This window comes from Cryptomeria japonica, chromosome 8, assembly GCF_030272615.1.
Source record: "Cryptomeria japonica chromosome 8, Sugi_1.0, whole genome shotgun sequence".
In the NCBI taxonomy this organism is placed as follows: Eukaryota; Viridiplantae; Streptophyta; class Pinopsida; order Cupressales; family Cupressaceae; genus Cryptomeria; species Cryptomeria japonica.
In genome coordinates, this window is record NC_081412.1 from 667007472 (window position 1) to 667026630 (window position 19159).

Below are 19159 nucleotides of genomic sequence, written 5' to 3' on the forward strand. Positions count from 1 at the left end.
TGGTTTCGGAAACTGGATCATACCTAGCAATACATTCCCTAACCAATTTTGGGCAAGAGATAGCTGGGGGAAAGGCTACCGCCTCTATGAGACTATTACTTAGAATTTCCACTCCAAAGGAACCATCAATCTCCTTGAACACCCTCTCCTTTAAAACTTCAAGATTTTCCCCTTTTATGTCTGTATCACTATGGGTTCTGTACATGCAAGACTAAAAACTTCCCAAAAAGGTGCAGTGTGGACTTCATAATGCATAAATAACAAGCCTTATTTTCTCAGCAAAACTTACTACGAGAGAAGAAAAGCAGGTAAAATTTACTGGAGAGGACAGGAAATGGACTCACCTTCACAATCGAGAGCAATCAGATGACTACCAGCAAACAAACCTTCTATCCAAGAAAAATAACTCTGCAGCGATGAGGAACAAATTTTTAGAGAATTAATTCTTTCATACCTTATAGAAAAAGCAATAATACGGACTTATTAAGTGCAGTAATTCCAATCTTCAGTTTAAGTGTGTTGAGCTAGTGGATTGGACCTCGCACGCACGCATTGAATGCATGGTGATGTTTTTGAAATAACCGCCAGTTCTCGAAATGATTACTTTCCTTGAAAACTTAAACAGTTGACGTCACCCAAGATATGGTTCACCTTCCTTATATTTTGGCAATAAGTGCACCATCAAATATTTGTGGGACCCACCAGTTTTGAACATGCATGAACATTCTAAATAGACTTCACTGAGGTTCAAGTAGTTCAAGGTGTACACCGTGCCCAGGAAAACTCTCTTCTGAAAGGAGGTAACCTATGTCAAGTGATGTTGACCATTTGAACTGTGTTGAACATGTTGAACATGTCTGAACCGCTTGAACTAGGTTCAAAGAGTTCAATGCCCAAAGAGAGATGATGTAACACATTACCAGGAATGACCAATAAAAGAACCGCTGCGAAACACATTGAGTAAATGTTAGTAGGAAAACCTCCTAGACACCTAAGAACCTGCAAAACCTAAATGAACCTGATGAACTTGGTTCAAAGTAGTTAAATGAGTTCAAGGGGTTCAATCGACCATTAAAACTTGGCATTTTTTATTTAAAGACAATCTACAAGTGGATTAAGGGTTTGAACTGAGGAGTTCTAAGAAAGGCGAGGACTTCGAATAAAATTTTAAAGGGTAATTTACTCTTATTATGAAGGACAAATGATGCAGTAACATTGGCTCTGACTGGGGATTGCATTTTGCGAAGAAGAATGCAAAGAACTCTAAATCTCTGGTTTCACATAGCCAAAAATAGATAGGGGAACAAAGAAGACTCACACCTAAATAGACACTAAACAAAACACCTAAGCTACTATATACAGGAATTCTTGACCACAGGATGTATAGTTTGTAGAGCTTGAGATCTTGCCCATTATAGGTATAGGGCATAACCATTCTATCGAAATAGCTGAGTCTAAAAGCATTTTGTCCCACCACTTCACAGATCTTGAATGGGCCTTTCCATAATGAGTCAAATTTACCATGAGCACCCTTTAGTTCTTTCCTTTTATCCCATAACAGTACTTCATCTCCTTTAAGGAAACATCTTGGTCGAGTTCGCATGTCAAAGATCCTCTTCACTCTGTTCTAATGCTCTATAATTGTGTCCACTAGCATCTCTCTTTCTTCATCCAACTTCATTAGATACATGACCCGCTTTTCTAGAGCATTCTAAAAAAAGGAATCTTCAATTACTGTTTGAAGTTTGGCTGCCGACAATTCCAGGGTTAAAGAAATTTTTGCGCCAATCCCATATACAAGCTCAAAAGGTGCCATTTCGATGGCTCTTTTAGGCATAATTTTGTTTGCCCATAAGGCCTCATATACCTTCTTATGCCAATTTTGAGCATTTTCATCAACCAGCTTCTTCATAATCGCTATCAAGTTCTTGTTGCTTGATTCTGCCAGTCCATTACCCTGTGGAAAGTAATCAGAAGAATGTGAGAGAGTAATTTGATGTTCATAGAAAAACATAATTAGTTCTTCAGAGGAGAAATACGATGCATTATCTGCAACAATCTTTTGAGGAACCCCAAAACGGACCAGAATGTAATCCTTGAGAAAGTTACACACAATCTCTGAATTCACCTTTTTAGTAGGAATAGCCTCCACCCACTTGGTAAAATAATCGGTTGTTGTCAAAATGTACATATGACCAGCATTGGAATGAGGATTTATTGGCCCAATGAAATCAATACCACATTGTTTAAAGGGCTCATCTATTACCACAGGCCTTAAAGGCAGAGCCGCTAGATGTGGTTTCCTGGAAAAGAGTTGGCATTTTGCACATTCCTTAACATAAACATACGCATCTCGAAACATGTCAGGCCAATAAAAGAAATTCCTTAGAATCTTAAAGGCAGTCACAAAGGAGGAGAAATGCTCGTCACAGGCTTCATCATGATAAACTTCCAGAAGCTTTTGTTGTTGAGGCTTATCCACACACCTTAAGTAAGTACCATCCAAACCTTTTTTGTATAGGACATCTTGCCAAATAACATACTTAGCAGCTTTTAACTTAAAATTCCTTTGTTCCTTTGCTAACAAATGACTTGGGCAGCTGTTGTAAGTCAAATAGTAGGCCACATCAGAAAACCATGTATCTTGCAATCTAATAAAGGGTCAATGGTAACTCTTTTTTTGCTTCCATCTCATTTTCCGCTATCAATTTGCATAAGCCTTGTCATTTTACTGTCCTTGTAGGGCGAATGTCTAGATCATATTCTTGGATTTTTGTTACCCATGTCGCTCTTTTATTGAGTCCAACTTCTTGTTGAGTTAGAATGCTTTTCACTGCAAAATCTGGAACAAATACCATAGCATGAGAGTGCAAAATGTAATACCGAAATTGTTTCATAGCTTTGACCACAGCAAAGGCTTGTTTCTTTGAGAGCGAATACTTAAGCTCATGTTTCTTGAGTGGAACGCTCATGAACACTATAGGTGCTTCAATCCCAACTTCATCCATTTGTAATAGTATTCCAAACATTGTATGTTCTGAGGCATAGCAGTATATAATGAAATCCTTTTTGAAATCCGGGTTGATGAGAGTTGGCGCATTAGCAACTGAACTCTTGATTCTTTCAAAATCTTCTTTGGCTTCTTCAGTCCATTTGAAAGGATGCCTTTCGCTCAATAGGCTGATGATGTGTTTGGTAGTTTCTACAAATTCTGGTAAGAACCTTCTTAAGAAATTCACCTAGCCGAAGAAAGACCTTACTCTAGTCCGATTTGAAGGTAAGCTGAGACGTTGAATTACATTGACTCTCTCGGGATCAATCTTGACTCCTTCTTTTGAAACGATGTACCCCAATAATTTGCCCTCAGTTACACAGAAAACCAACTTCTTTGGGTTCAAGGAGATTCCATGCTCTCGACAGCGCTGCAGAACTGCCCTCAGATCCTTGAGATGATTCTTCCTCTCTTTAGAAAACACTATCAGGTCATCCAGGTAAACAACAATAATTTTGTCCCGAAAAATCCTTAAAAGAAGATTCCATAACCCTTTGAAAGGTTTCTCTAGCATTTATCAAACCAAATGGCATATGATTATATGCGAATTTTCCCCATGGAGTGATGAATGTTGTCTTCTATTGTTCATTCTTTACAATGCTAATTTGATTGTAACCAGAAAAACCGTCTAACATTGACATCATTTCTGACCCAAATACTGTCTGCAAAATATGATCCATATTGGGTAAGGCATAGTTATCCTTAAGACTTGCCTGATTCAGATTGCAAAAATCCACACAAATCCGAATTTCCCCATTCTTCTTCCTCACAGGCACAATATTGGCTACCCAAGTAGAGTGATGAATTGGATACATGATTCTGGCTTTAAGCATTTTATCGACCTCTTTAAAGATTGCGTCTGCCATCATGGGGTTGAAATTTCTCAATTTTTGTCTGAAAGGAGAAACACCAGGCTTCAACGGAATTTGATGTTGAAAATGCCCATCCCTAAACTCCTTCAAATCATCATAGGACCAAGCGAATACATCAATGTATTCCTTCAGTAGCGCACCGAGTATTCATTTTTCCTCAAGAGAGCAACATTTGCTAATTGTTACCACTTTAGGATTAGACTCGTCTCCCAGATTTATCTTCTCACAACTTCCTTTCCCGTCATCCTCAGGGGCTTTCTTGCCTATGAATGCATCATTTCGGGTGAAAAACCTCTCTAGAGTCACTAGCCCTTTCAGAATTTTGTTCCCTTTAAGCTGAATGAAATTGTCTGCAGGATCAACACCCAAATCCGAACTAAATTCCTTGAAACTATCTTCAAAACCTTCAAAATATGATTGGGAGAATGAATGAGCGCACTCTAGAAAGTCTTTGATTTGAGCATCCATATCAAATACTTACCAATAGTTTACATTATCAGGGACGCTAGGCCTATAAATCATTTCAATCCTGTAAGAACCATCCTTAAAGTCTGGGTGCGGTAACAAAAGAGAAGCCGAAACAGCCAACGAATCCGCCCTAGCATTTTGATCCCTTGATATAGCTTCAATTGAGAAAGCATAAAAAAAATCTATCTCATCCCAAACCCTATTTCTATAGTGTTTCAATCTATCATTCTTAACTAAATAGACATTTCTTACCTATCTGACAATCAGCTCCGCATCCCCCTTAACCTTGAGCAATTTAATACCTTTACACTTGGCTTCATTTAATCCCAACAGTAATGCCTCGTACTCCGCAGTATTATTAGTATTCTTAAAATCCAACTTGAAAGAAAAAGGAAAAATATTACCATTAGGGGACATCAAAACTACCCCTGCTCCAGAGCCAGAGTTGGTTCAACTTCCGTCAAATTCCATCTGCCACAATCTGCCATGTTCATCAACTGCTTCTTCAAGTTCTTCTTTGCCAGGTGCAAGGATTGGATAGTTTCCAAATTCACATTCTAGGAACAGAATCTGAGCTTTAGGGTTATCAGAAGGAAAGACGGTATACTTATTTTTCGGTTCAGGTTCAAGCTTGATTTTTTGTTTCCCAAGTGGAATAATAGCTTCTGACCAGTCCATCTTGATTTCACCCCTAATTTCCTTACAGAAATTTCTACTTAAAAGCATCCCATAACTTGTAGGAATGTCAGCAACCAAAATAGTCAATTTTACCCTTTTATCAAGACATGTTGCTAGCACTGCTTGAGTATCCTTTACCTATCTGACAAGAGGGACCTGCTTCCCATCCATTGAATAAAATCTCCCAAATGTCTTAGTGAGTGTTAAACCTAAAGACCTAGCAACAGACGAAGGCATTATGTTATCTGATGCTCCTAAATCTATTATACAATTGCTAAGCTTCTAACCATTCAAGAGAAGGGATATGTAAAAAGGTTCAGGTTTCGGAACCTCAATGTCAAGCCTATCTTCAAGATTATGGAAAGCATAGGGATTAACCAAATCAGTAGAAGGGCACGAAACAAATGTAGGTTTTTCAGTAATAAACAAATCACTATTCCCCACACATTCATGCACTGAGGACTCCAAAGAAGAGTCTCCTTTTACATACTTGACCAATTTGTCTAGTTCCTTCGGGTTCAGTTTCAAATATTCAGTAGTGAAAAGTTGAACAATTTAAGCTTTACAAAATTCAATTATGTCAAAGGAGGAGGAAGAAGAAGAGCTATTTTTATTTTCATGATTTCTTTGCAAAATCTTAACTTCGGGAGTCTTTGCATGAGAGGGAAAACTATTACTTGTGGAGTCTTTACCTTTGAAATTAGCTCCAAAAGGGTTCATAGAAGGGACATACTAGGAAGTTCATTGATTCCTTGTAAGGATTGCACACGTAGGATCTTCAAGAGTTTCCAAAATATTACCACCTCTTTCTAAATCTGACTCATATTCGAGGTAGAATGATCCAAAGTGACCAGGTGCCTCTTGAATTTTCTCTGCTTCAGTGAACTCACCTAGTTCATCCTTTGTGTTTTTCATTTGAACATGTCTTATCATATCAGGACAAGAACTCCCATCATGGTATGTAGTGAGGTGAAAAGAGCACATAGCACCCTTGTCAGGAGGGGCCTCTATTTGCAATCTTTGCGGAGCAGCAGGCAATTGCAAAGATCGTCCATAGTTATACTGGTTTGGGGTTTTTCTGCTTATATCTTGATAGGGTTGTGGGTAGGAAACTCCGGGCTTTGGTATCTTCCTCTTCAAAGCAATCATATCATTGACTAGTCATTGAACAACTGGGTCAATTGAGGAGGTGGATGCCTGGGGTTGACCTTGCGGAATTTGCACATCCTTTCTCCATTTCCTGACTGTTATTAGATCATCTTCAAGTTGTATAGCTTCATTTTGCGCAATCTCAAGATCAGTCGGCCTATTTCTTCTGAGGTGGAAACCAACGTCGGGAGGCATGGAGTTTATAAATAAACATTGTTGATTGTCAGCGGTTGGTCTTTTAGCTAGAGGGATTTTATAAATAATCTTATTATACCTGGCTACATAGTCCCTCATTGGCTCATGAATTTCTTTTTTCATTTGTGTGAGCTGAGCCAGTAGCGAGTGCTCATCATCAGCACTCTTGAACCGTTTCTCAAAAGCATTTTTCATTATTTGCCAATCAGTTATAGATCCCGCTCGCAGATGACTAAACCAATCTGCTACCCCTCAGTAAGAGTTTGAGCAAAAAGCCTAACAACCACATCCTCATACTGTACTGCCAGTATCCCTGTAGCTACATTAAAAGAATTCAAGTGTTCTTCAACTAAGACTTTTCAATCCCCATTATGCTTAGGTAAAACATCCGTCACCCCTTTTGGAAGTGGATTATGGGCTTTGAGGCCAAAAGGTCCGACAGCGGCACCCCATGGTTGGGCAATAATGAACATAGGGTAAATAGTTACAAGAGGAGGGGCCTGAACTCCAGTAAGTGTTAATGCTTGCTAGGGGCTTGAAGAGGAAGGTATAGAAGTGGTTCTGATAGGAGAGGAAGGTCTACTTTTAGCGTTCCTTTTGGGAGTGAAATTTGTGGCAAATGATAACCCTTGCAATTCTTCAAAATAATTATCAATTACTCCCTCTCTCCTTTGCGATCTGGTGTAAGGACGAGAATCCAGTGTTGTCACCCCTAGGGTTCCTAAGATCTTTAAACAGTTCTTGCAACCTTAGTAATATTCCTGTGCTATGAGAATCTGTCTCAGACAAAGCAAAATTGTGGTTATTGTTGATTATGAGTTCAATTCTTACATGCTCGTAGCACGTTGGTCTATTGAATGTTCTACTTTCTGCAGCAGAGTCGCCAAAAATCTGTTAGCGGGCGGATTTTGCCTTTCTTCAAAATGATTAATTTCAAACTCTGTCGCCTTCTTTTAAAGACAAAAGTTCAACTGAACATTTGGGTAAGTGCAATATATACTACTCCCCTCTGAATTTTTCATAGGTACAGCTCCCTACATTAGTTATTCAAGGAATAATCTAATTAATTTTTAATTGGTATTCTTTTAACCTGAAAGCATATAAGGCTACCTACTTCATTCTTAGACAAGAGGCTAATGATTTACACATATTTCAGAGAAAAATTAGCTTCCTAAATGATTCAACACGAGAGATAGAAGTGACTGAAACAAAGTTCAAAACACCAGTTTAACAGTTCATAAGAAAAACAGATAAGAGAGACCAAGTCTGTCTTCAAGCACATATCTTTTAAAATCTCACAGGAAGGAGTCCCAGAAAAATAATAATGTTCTGTATTGGAAAGGCGATCACTGTTGTTTGATTAGATCAATATATGCAATATATGCAAAGATATACCACTACACAGATTCAAAACTCAAAGGTTTTCCTTCTCCCAAAAATAGTATGATCTTTTATATATATATATATATATATATATATATCTTATGCGACAAAGGCACAACAATACATGTATAAATCCCTTTCAATTCCAGATCCTTAAAGTCTAATGACTTCCTTCAACAAAACAGAACTTTTAAAAACAAAAGAAAACTAAGTAGAACTAACCAAAATTCTAAACAAAATCTAACCCTTATTCCCTCTATCTTAATCTAATTTATAGTCTTTACAACAGAGGAGGTCTCCCTAAAAAATCGACCTCCTCTAAATCAGTTATCAAAACTAACAAAGTATATTTGGGACAGATGTCCCGAAGCCATTTGCATAAGCATGAAAACTACATAAAAATAGCGCCTTAATCAACACATTATGCTGCTTTGCCATCGTCATCTTCTCCTCCACTTTCCTTGGCGTCGTGGGTAGTTCTGAGTTCCTAGACTATTGATTGGTTCAAAGTCTTCATAGCGTTGAGTTTTGCCTTCGCAGCTTCTTTGTTCCATCTGTGCTTCACCATCTTTTCTATATGTTTCGGTAACTGATCGTTATCGATAAACGTCATGGACTCGATCCGGGCGACCCCTGTTATATCCTTAGGGGTGAAATTTCCTTTAGCTCTAATTTTCTCCATGTATAGCCTAAAAACATTTACCGCATCCTGCATGTTCAACACACAAATCCCCAACTGCCAATCATGGTCAGGATTAACCACTTTGTTGTCCTTAACTAAACTACATTGGAGATCCTGAAGTTCATACATAGAAGTCTTGGCATCGGAAATCACAAATTTGAAGGTGAGCACCCACCACATTATGGTCTTCTTCAACACAAAGAGTTGGCATTCATCTATTACCAACTTGATTGAATACTCTGTCAGGAATCAGGTAACTCGATACTCTTCTATTTTTGTGAACATCAACAAGACATTCTCCCATTTATGTTCCTCTTTCTCCCATGGCGAAATCTAGTTTTGAACTTCTACAATGAGGCTCTGCATCTCATCACACAACTTCTGGGAGTTCATGATATACTTTTCTCCGTCTTTAATTATTCCTTTGATCCATCTCTCCACGGCCTCTGCAATGCTTTTAGCCCATTGAACCTTACTCATTAGCTTTTTATTTTCTGGTGAAGTAGGATCAAATTTCTCTGTAGCATGGGATATAGGAAGTGCTCTGAATCAACCCATGTTGTTAATGAACTGAGCAAGAATGCTTATATGTCGCTTTATCTCTCTCTTTTCCCGCCCGTCTTTCTCTGACCTGGTGAGCATTTTCTTTGCCGATACTTGGAAGAAATGATTATCTGAGTCCCTACTCATGTTTCCCAGCTCCACCTTAGTGATCTCAAAATCGTCTGCACTGGCTTCCTTGTTTTCATCCTTAGGCTTGTATGAGGCAATTTTTGTGACCAACTTTCTGATTCCTTCATCATTATCCTATCGAGCAGTTGTTTTGAACCTTTTCGGCTTGGGGCCCTTCTCTGTGTACTTAACAACCATATCTTGAATTGGAATAGTCATGAGAATGAAATTCTGCTTTTTGTTTACCGAAGTGGTTAACCACTTAGGGGTTGCACTGGAACTGGTTGCTCCCTCGACCACTTTGGGGGGTGGTGTCAAAGCTATAGTAACTACATGGGAATCCATTGTATGGATGATGTCACTCTCAAGATCTTCAACTTCAAATATCTAAGTGTCAAGAATCTTATCCTTCATCTCTATATCCTTGGTTTGGTCCATCCTTCTCTGGGCAGCACTTCGTGACCTAGTATGTCGAGGAGTAGAGAAGTCCAAAGTCGAATTAGACTTGTGCCTAATGTGAGATGGCCTTTTATCCTTACCTGTATGAACAGGCATAGAAGTATTATTAGAAAAACGCTTAGGTGAACGCAGTGCAACTTCACTATTTCTCGCAGAGTTAGACTTAGGGCCTAATTTCACTGCTTTCTTCCTTTCAACCCACTTCGCGGTTCCCTCCAAAACCCTTTTTGTTTTTAGCTGTATATTGTCCTCCTCTTCCTTGTCCCAGTTGATACAGGACACCTCGATTTCAACTAGGGCTAAGTATCCAAGTTCAAACAGTTCTAGATAATCCTCTTCAAGCCCATTTATGTCCAGATTTATCTGTAGTGAAATGAATTGCTCCAACATCATTCTCATGTTTCCCTTTTTGAACACCTCGAGTTCATCACTGCAATCCTCCCAGAAGTCCTCTAATTGTGGAATTGGGAGATACAGCATTATTCCAAGACTTCGGGAGAAACCCTTGTTATCAAAGCCTTTCCTTTCGTGGTACAGGGGAAAATTGAAGTTTTTTAGGTCCGCTCCAATACTCAAAGCATCCGACATTGAACTGCAGGATAGCATGCCCAACTGAATAGGAAAATGACTCTCCCATTGATCCCTGGGTAGAGCCTTTTTAATCACAGTAGCCAGCTATCTACAAATCTCTGCTAAAACAAAACAATCTGAACAAAAATGAGGAAGCTTGAAGGGATCTTCCTCAAAACTGCCAACCCTTATGTAGCAAAAGCGCGGGAACTGGATAAAGAAGCTGCCAAATCTCTTCACCAATGCCTGTGCATCCTGAGACATTCTCTTGGTTTTCACTCTCTTCAATTCATAACACAAATCTCCCAGGAAGGCGTTGTGTATCCTTCCAAAATCTTTCAAGGCATTATCCTTTTGCAACATAGGATAAAAATCATATACAGAGACCTCCTCTTCAGTGGGCTTTCTAGGTATTTCAACTATCTCCTTAACACATGCCAAACAATATATAAGATATGAGGACATGAAGAAATTCTGTTTACACTGTTTGGCCATACTTGGTTGCTCACTCATGGAATCAGCTAATAGCTCTGCCCAGTCAAGGTATTACTTCCCCTCTAATACTAGCTTCACATAGCAATAAATCCAGTCGTCAAAACTGTAGGCTTCCACAGAGCCTCTGACCCGGTGTAACAGTAACATGATGTCATGAATATGAGGAAGCATATGATTCTTATTGGGATTCTTGGGCAATCTGGACCCCCCTCTTTGGGGAACCTTCAACCAATATTTTGCTACATTATTTCGGTGCTCGGTTCTATCTACGTTGAACTCAGTAATTGACTAGGTGGTAGAGAAGTTCGAGAACGGGTAATCCAGTAGTTTGAAAATAGAGGAAATTACCTCGCAGTTAACTACAAGGAGGGTTTCACCAATTGGCTCTCCTGATGGTTTCGGAAACTGGATCATACCTAGCAATACATTCCCTAACCAATTCTGGGCAAGAGATAGCTGGGGGAAAGGGTGCCGCCTCTATGAGACCACTACTAAGAATTTCCACACCAAAGGAACCATCAATCCCCTTGAACACCCTCTCCTTTAAAACTTCAAGATTTTCCCCTTTTAAGTTTGTATCACTGACTATTGGCTCTGTACATGCAAGACTTAAAACGTTCCTAAAAAGGTGCAGTGTGGACTTCATAATGCGTAAATGACAAGCCTTATTTTCTCAGCAAAACTTACTACGAGAGAAGAAAAGCAGGTAAAATTTACTGGAGAGGACAGGAAATGGACTCACCTTCACAGTCGAGAGCAATCAGATGACTACCAGCAAACAAACCTTTTATCCAAGAAAAATATCCGCAGCGATAAGGAACAAATTTTCAGAGAATTAATTATTTCATACCTTATAGTAAAAGCAATAATATGGACTTATTAAGTGCAGAAATTCCAATCGTCAGTTTAAGTGTGCTGAGCTGGTGGATTGGACCTCGCATACACGCATTGAATGCATGGCGGCATTTTTTTAAATAACCACTAGTTCCCGAAATGATTACTTTCCTTGAAAACTTAAACAGTTGACGTCACCCAAGATATGGTTCGCCTTCCTCATATTTTGGCAATAAGTGCACCATCAAATCTTTGTGGGACCCACCGGTTTTGAACATGCATGAACATTCTAAATAGACTTCACTGAGGTTCAAGTAGTTCAAGGTGTACACCGCGCCCAGGAAAACTCTCTTCTGAAAGGAGGTAACCTATGTCAAGTGCTACTGACCATTTGAATTGTGTTGAACATGTTGAACACGTCTGAACCGCGTGAACTAGGTTCAAAGAGTTCAACGCCCAGAGAGAGATGATGTAACACATTACCGGGAATGACCAATAAAAGAACCGTTGCAAAACACATTGAGTAAATGTTAGTAGGAAAACCTCCTAGACACCTAAGAACTCGTGGAACCTAAATGAACCTGATGAACCTAGTTCAATGTAGTTCAATGAGTTCAAGGGGTTCAACCGACCATTAAAACTTGGCATTTTTTATTTATAGAAAATCTACAAGTGGATTAAGGGTTTGAATCGAGGAGTTCTAAGAAAGGCAAGGACTTCGAATAAAATTTTAAAGGGTAATTTACTCTTATTATGAAGGACAAATGACGTAGTAACAATACCTTCCTGAGCATATAAATCCTTGAAGTTATTTGAGATATAATCACCTCCATTACCTAACCTCAATGCCTTTATCTTCCTCCCTATTTCATTCTCCACAAGAGCCTTAAACTATTTGAACCTACTAAATATCTAATTTTTATTCTTTAGAAAATATATACACATCTTCCTTGAGAAGCCATCAATAAAGGTAACATAATACTCACACCCATTCAAGGATACTATTGTCATAGGCTCACACATATCTGAATGTATGAGATCCAAGATCCCTTTGGATCTAGTGTCACTACTCGACAAGTTGGTTTTGGCATATTTCTTAAGTGCACAACCCTTGCAAACCTCATGTTTTGGGACCTTCATCACAAGCAACCCCGTAACTATTTCCTTGAGCATGTTTAATTAAATAGATATTTTTATCTATTTAATTTTTTTTTTCTAAGTCTTCTATTAATTAAATAGATTTTTATTTATTTAATTAATTCACTTATCTTCGTCTACCCTTTTCTTATTTAAATAAATATTTTATTTCTTTAATTATTCCCACTTCCTTTATTAAATAAATAAATCTTTATTTATTTAATTAATTCATTATATTTTTCGCTCTATGACACATTCCATTTAACTTTTCATTTCTCCTACCTACCCCCCTTCATATTTTATTATTTTTCCTACCTACCCTATAATCCTAACCAACCAATTATCTATTCACCTCAAGTAATCCTATCCCTCTATTTTCTAAGGAGCTCTCTATATAAGAGGATTCCTTCATCATTTTACACCCCTAAGCTAGTGATGTATGCAGTTAAGCCTTCTTGCAATCAAACAACTACAACTACAACCACAATCCGTTATTTGTTGAGATCTTGTGCACAAATACAAAATCTGAGAGCAAATATATCAAACAAGATCAATGGAGATAAGAGACAATGGAGATCAAACCCTACTTGGCATGTGAATGGTAGTATGGTTTCAACTTGTTTATTTTCATGTTCTTAGGTTTCTTCATTAGTGTATGGTGAATACTTTATTGTAGAACTATGGTTTTGTTTGTAGGATCTTTGTGGTTTTGCAATAGTTTATCGTCACCATTTTTCACAGTATACAATCCTAAATCACATCTAGAGATTTTTGAGTTTGGTTTCCTACTCTCACACTTTCTATCCCCTTCAAATTGTGGTCTTGATTGTTTGCACACATTTATCTTCCTATATCCTTACCTTTTAGCATGATCTTTAGACTAACCATAAATATAAAAAAAACATGGTCTATCTACAAGCTCAAATCCAATCATTTGAAACTAAGAACTTAAATTAGTGAGTCCTACAACCTTGATAGCACCATTGACCTATTGATGGACTATTTGTGTATCTTTTAATTGGTCACATTTTGGTTGGCTATGCATTGAATTTCTAGGAGGGTTTTGTGGTTCTTATCATAGCTATATGGTTTTGTCTAATGCAACCTCATTGTTTGTTATTTCCATAATTAGATTCAACTAAATTGTTGACATCTTACCCACCCGACAATGGTGACTCAATGATGAGCAAAAAACTATATTTTTGAGGGGATTTTTTAACATATATAACAAATATTAATTGAGATGCCGAGTAATTTATTTAAGACTAACAACGTGATCATTTTGTTGTGCAAAACCCTTATAATCTTTAACCATTTTTTCTTAATACATATTTTTCTATGTAATTACCTTGTAAACTTTTATTTCATATCATCTTTCAGATCATTCAAACAATTAACTAATAATAGATTAATCACTTATACCTCTCAAACTAAACATCAACATTCACTCTTGACCTAAATTTAATTAATATCGAATGAAAGAAATTAAATTTGGGTGAACAGTAAAAAATATTTTAACAAGTAGGGAATTAATAATTGACTCTACTTGGCAAGAGAGAGAAAAAGAAGGGATTAAATAAACATAAGTAAGCACAAGACGGTGAGAAAAAAATTTAGGAACTCCCGTCCAGTGCCTAGATTCCCAATTCTGACCTTAGGTGAGGAAGATAACTTTGAGGCCTGCTGGGATGAGATTCGTTGGCTCCACGGCTATCATGGCCCTGGACTGTTCTCATTAGAATCCAGTGCCTAATGTAACTAAGTATGGTCGTTTTTACTGGACATGTATGTGAACAACCATTGGTTCTCTCCCAAACTGATCCGCTTAGTCCAGGGCGGAGTTAAATGGAATTTTTTTTGTAAATTTTAGACCCAAGTAATATGCTGGACTTATTGTTTCTGGTAAAGTTGGAGGTTTTCTTGTTTCTGTTCTTTCTTAGGGGCACCTTCATTGAAGGAGAATGTAACATTATGATTAATAATAAGAAATTCAAGTTTCGTCTTTTATCCATTAAAAAAAATATTAAAAGAACTTTGTTATATTGAAAAAATAAGAATGATACAAATAAAGATATTCTTTAAAAAAAAAAATTCTTTAAAATATTAATTAATTATCATTCAAGTGAAGGATATCATGATTTTAAGACAATTTTTTTTTAATATTTTGAAATTGAGAAAACATTTATTTATCCTTCTCTTTTTAAATAAAAAATAATTATTATTTATTTACGACAATGTCATTAGGGTTGAGTTTAGGAATCGATTAGGTTTAGAGTTAAGATTTAATTAGAATTAGGATTGGAGTTAACTATGGTTTCACTTAGGGCCACATGTTAGTTATGGATTAAATATTTTTAGTATTCAATTATGATTAGATATAAGATTAATATTTAATTAGCACATGTTAGGGTTAGGGTCCATTTAATATTAGAATTGACTTAAAGTTTAGATATGGTTGCAATTAATGTTGCCATTCAATTAGAGTATAGAATTATTATTTATCTATTTAATATGTTTAAGAAATCTATATTAATTTTAATCAACAATTTAATTGACATAATAATTGAAAAATATGTATCACCATATATATATATATAAAAAACCATATAACCCAACAAAGAACAATTCTCTATTTTTGATGTGTCTGCCTTTCAAATCTTCTATAATCTATCATCAAAATGAAGTAGAATAAAAAATTAAAAAATAAATAAGAAACGAATTTTTTTTTTAGCTTGTCAACAATCTTAATCTAAATATGTTTGGAAATATAAAACGAATCCTTAATGTAATATGGTAACTAATAACCAAACCAATCAACCATTGACCAAAATAATATTATTTATCTATTTAATATGTTTTCCTATATGACACTTAACAGAGCTTGCGAAGGGCATTGAAAAAGGCATAGGCAACACCAAGATTTTGCTAAAAAATAGTTACGTACTACCAATGATAAAATTACCACTGACTTCCACTTCATCATTTTTTTTTTGGCCGCTTCCATTTCATCATTATCTTCCATTGTTTATGGAATTATGATTAAATCGTAATGGAGAATTATAAATGGTTTATGAATTTGACAACTAAATAAATAAACATATTTATTTAGTTTTGGGAAGAAAGGGAAGTAAGGTTGTCTACCAATAATTATGAAATAAGTATTCAAGGTTTAAATTTTAGGGATACATGAAAAAAATATTTTAGATGAAGAGAGAAATGATGAGAGTAACAAAGACTATTAATTAATAGTTAAAAAATATTTGTTAATTAATATAGGAGGTAAAAATGAGGATATTTATCAAATGTAAATAATCAATTTTAGAAGAAATAATGATAGTAGATAATGTGTTGATATTTTGCTACTGTTTAAAATGGTGTTAAAGAAACATTATTTGAAGAAAGAATATAGGTCACTAAATAATAACAAAGATGATACCTAGTCCTCAACCATGTTATGTGTATGATCAATCAAAATAGAGTTTCCATAATGATGTCTCACTAACCATGAAGATTGATTGATTCAGAATTTTTTTTACCATGGGATATGTTTCTATTAAGCAAGTTTCAATTAGTTGATTAGCAACAACATGCCCTTTAATTGCTTTTCTATTACCATATTCAATGTTGAATTCATTGAGGGGCATGACCCAGTTACCTATGTTGGGAGATTGTTGGATATTGATTGATATGTTGTCATTGATGTAAACATATTTGCAATCAATATGTTGTTGTATTAGAGTCAGATTGGTTGAGTTGGTTGAGCATGTTTATTGTAGATGAGTTGATGTGGTTTAAAGGGTTATGAGATAAGTATCTCTAGTTGATGTAGCATAATTTTTAGAGGCCTGCATGATGATCTTATCGAGTTGTGTGATCTGGTATTAAGGTTGGTTATTCAATTGTTCAGTATTGGCAGTTTTGGTAAATCCATATGCTAAGCTCTAGAATTGTAATTTCTTTGGTTGTAGATGTGTGGGATGTGCTTTGGATGTTGATGTGTATCCTCAGTTCGTATGGTTCATAATTTGGAAATCCATATGCTAATGATGATGATGATGATTCTTGTGATGCAAGATATTGTTTTGTGCATGTCCTTGAGCTCCAAATGTGAGGTAATGATGATTCTTGTGATGCAAGATATTGTGGTTGTTGCGATGCAATTCACATTTCCTCGGGATGTTTCTAGATCATGTGCTATGCATATTGGTGGTTCGCATTAATCCTTGTGTGTTATTGATGATTTTCCTGATTCGGTAATATTCCTCATGTTAAGCGATGTTTTCATTGTTGTAGAATGTTGTGGATTATTGAGGTATGATTATTAGGTGTATTTCTTATTTCCTATGGTTGTTTAGGTCTAGACCATGTCTTAGTTGACATTTTTTTGGTCTGCATGCATTATTATGGTGTATGTGATTATATTTTGTAATATGTAGCGTGTCGTGAGTTGACCTACATTGCTAGAATGATGATGTGTATAAATAAGCATTGTAATCATTGTGAGAGATGTATCTGTGTTGTATGGCTATGTGTGAATATTGTATCTATCATTCAGTAGTTGGGAAAGTATGCAAACTTTAGCGAATTTGTTGCAGAGAAAATTTGTTAGTGAGCTTAACTGGAACTATACTTAGGCATGTGAAGATGCTATTTTATTAGTTCATGATTCTCTGGACTACTATCCGAATTTTTTGTAACTCAGTAAGACTTTTTTCAAGGTAGGGAACATTCCCTAAAGGTTGTAGCCTTTTTGGTTTTCTTATTTTGAGTAGTAAGCTCTAGGTAGTGTGCCTAAATGCATGTGCATTCCTCATTGTAATATTTTACTTACTCTTAACATGGTATTATCTGATTGTGGGTGTGATCCCACCATGGTTTTTCCTTTGACTTGGTTTTTCACATCAAAAATCTTTGTGTTATGTGTGTTATTAATGTGGTGTTGTCTTATGCTTTAACTATCAAATCTATGTTGTGGTTAAATTGTAGTAAGGTTTTCAAATTCTGGTGCAAACTGATTCACCCCTCGAGGCCTCAGTTTGTTGAATTGTTGCCAACACCTATTTATCCTATCACTACGTTCTCAATAGAAGATAGTTGAGTGGGTCAACCATAGAAATGAGCTCTATTTGGTGATTACAAATATAGTTTAAAAGGCTTTGTGAGCTAAAGATGGTATCTCGGCACACTTGTTTTATGCGGGAATACTTGATCTCATATTTTACTAAGATGTGTCTAATGTAGTAAATGGATCTCTTTACCTATCTCATCCTAATGTGCTAGATAGTACAACTCATGCAGTTGATATGTAAAGAGATTCTAGCTTGTAAATAATTTGAGCCTAATGCACAAATGATGAAGCTTGATACTCCTTGCTTTGGTCACAAGTCTACTAACAAGAATCACCCCACTGAAATTTTACATTAGTGTGGAGTAGTTGAGAGATTGGTTGACACTTACAAACAAGTTTTATGTCTTCAACTAAATTTGTAGACCTCTCTTGACATTATGATATCATTGAGGGACATCAGTTAAGTTCATCATCTTCTTTCACCTTAAGGGGGTTTAACTAAGAGATACATACTTCATTTTTACTTTTATTGAGACTAATAGCACTTGAGGGCGGATTTCACTAGGGGACACTTTATTTCTTTTCATATTTTACCTATTTTAATGACTATGGAGCTCATCTTGCTCCCCAAAGTAATAAATGATTTTCATTCATATCAAAACTTGATTTGTGGTCACCAGGGGTAGGATGTCATGAATTCTCATGAACTCAATGAATGCCTCATATTTTTCCAGCATTTTAAGAGATGTGAGACCTTCTTGGTCCCAATCTATAATTTTAATCTATAGCAGAGTGAAAGGTCAAGTATAATGATGACATCATCATGGAATAGTGGGGAGATATTATATCATTAAATGAGAATGTAATGATTCTATCTATAATAATATGCACACAATTATAATTTGTTTCATCATTATTAGAGGTACTATATGGTTCTATAGGTAATTATTGTGAAGGTATTTATCCAAGACCTCTTCTATGAAAATTTTCTTGAACCTAAATTTGTTCTATAATACCTTGTTAATTAAGGCCCGATCCTTTATCATTGTAGTTCATGTTTTAATTAATGTGGAGGGGCATAGGAAAATTCTATTTATAATTGAGTCATACTTGAACAACCACATATTAATATCATTCTTAAGTTGTTCATCCTCAAGTGTGCCTAGTGATAAAAACATAATGGATTCATATTCCTTTGTGTTAGGCTCTTTTTTATTCCCTTGTTGATAGGTTTGGTCATGTGAATGAGAAGAGAAAGGCATTGTGACAATGTCAAATGCATCATGTAACTCATACTCTCTACATCCCTTTTTTTGTCATCTTGACCTCAGGGACAATAAGATCTAAGATTGTACTTGTGTAGTAGAAGAGGATCATATAATGCTGGAGTCAATATGATGAATCCTTAGTTGTACTAGAAGGTGTTGTAGCGTCCTAAAATTGCG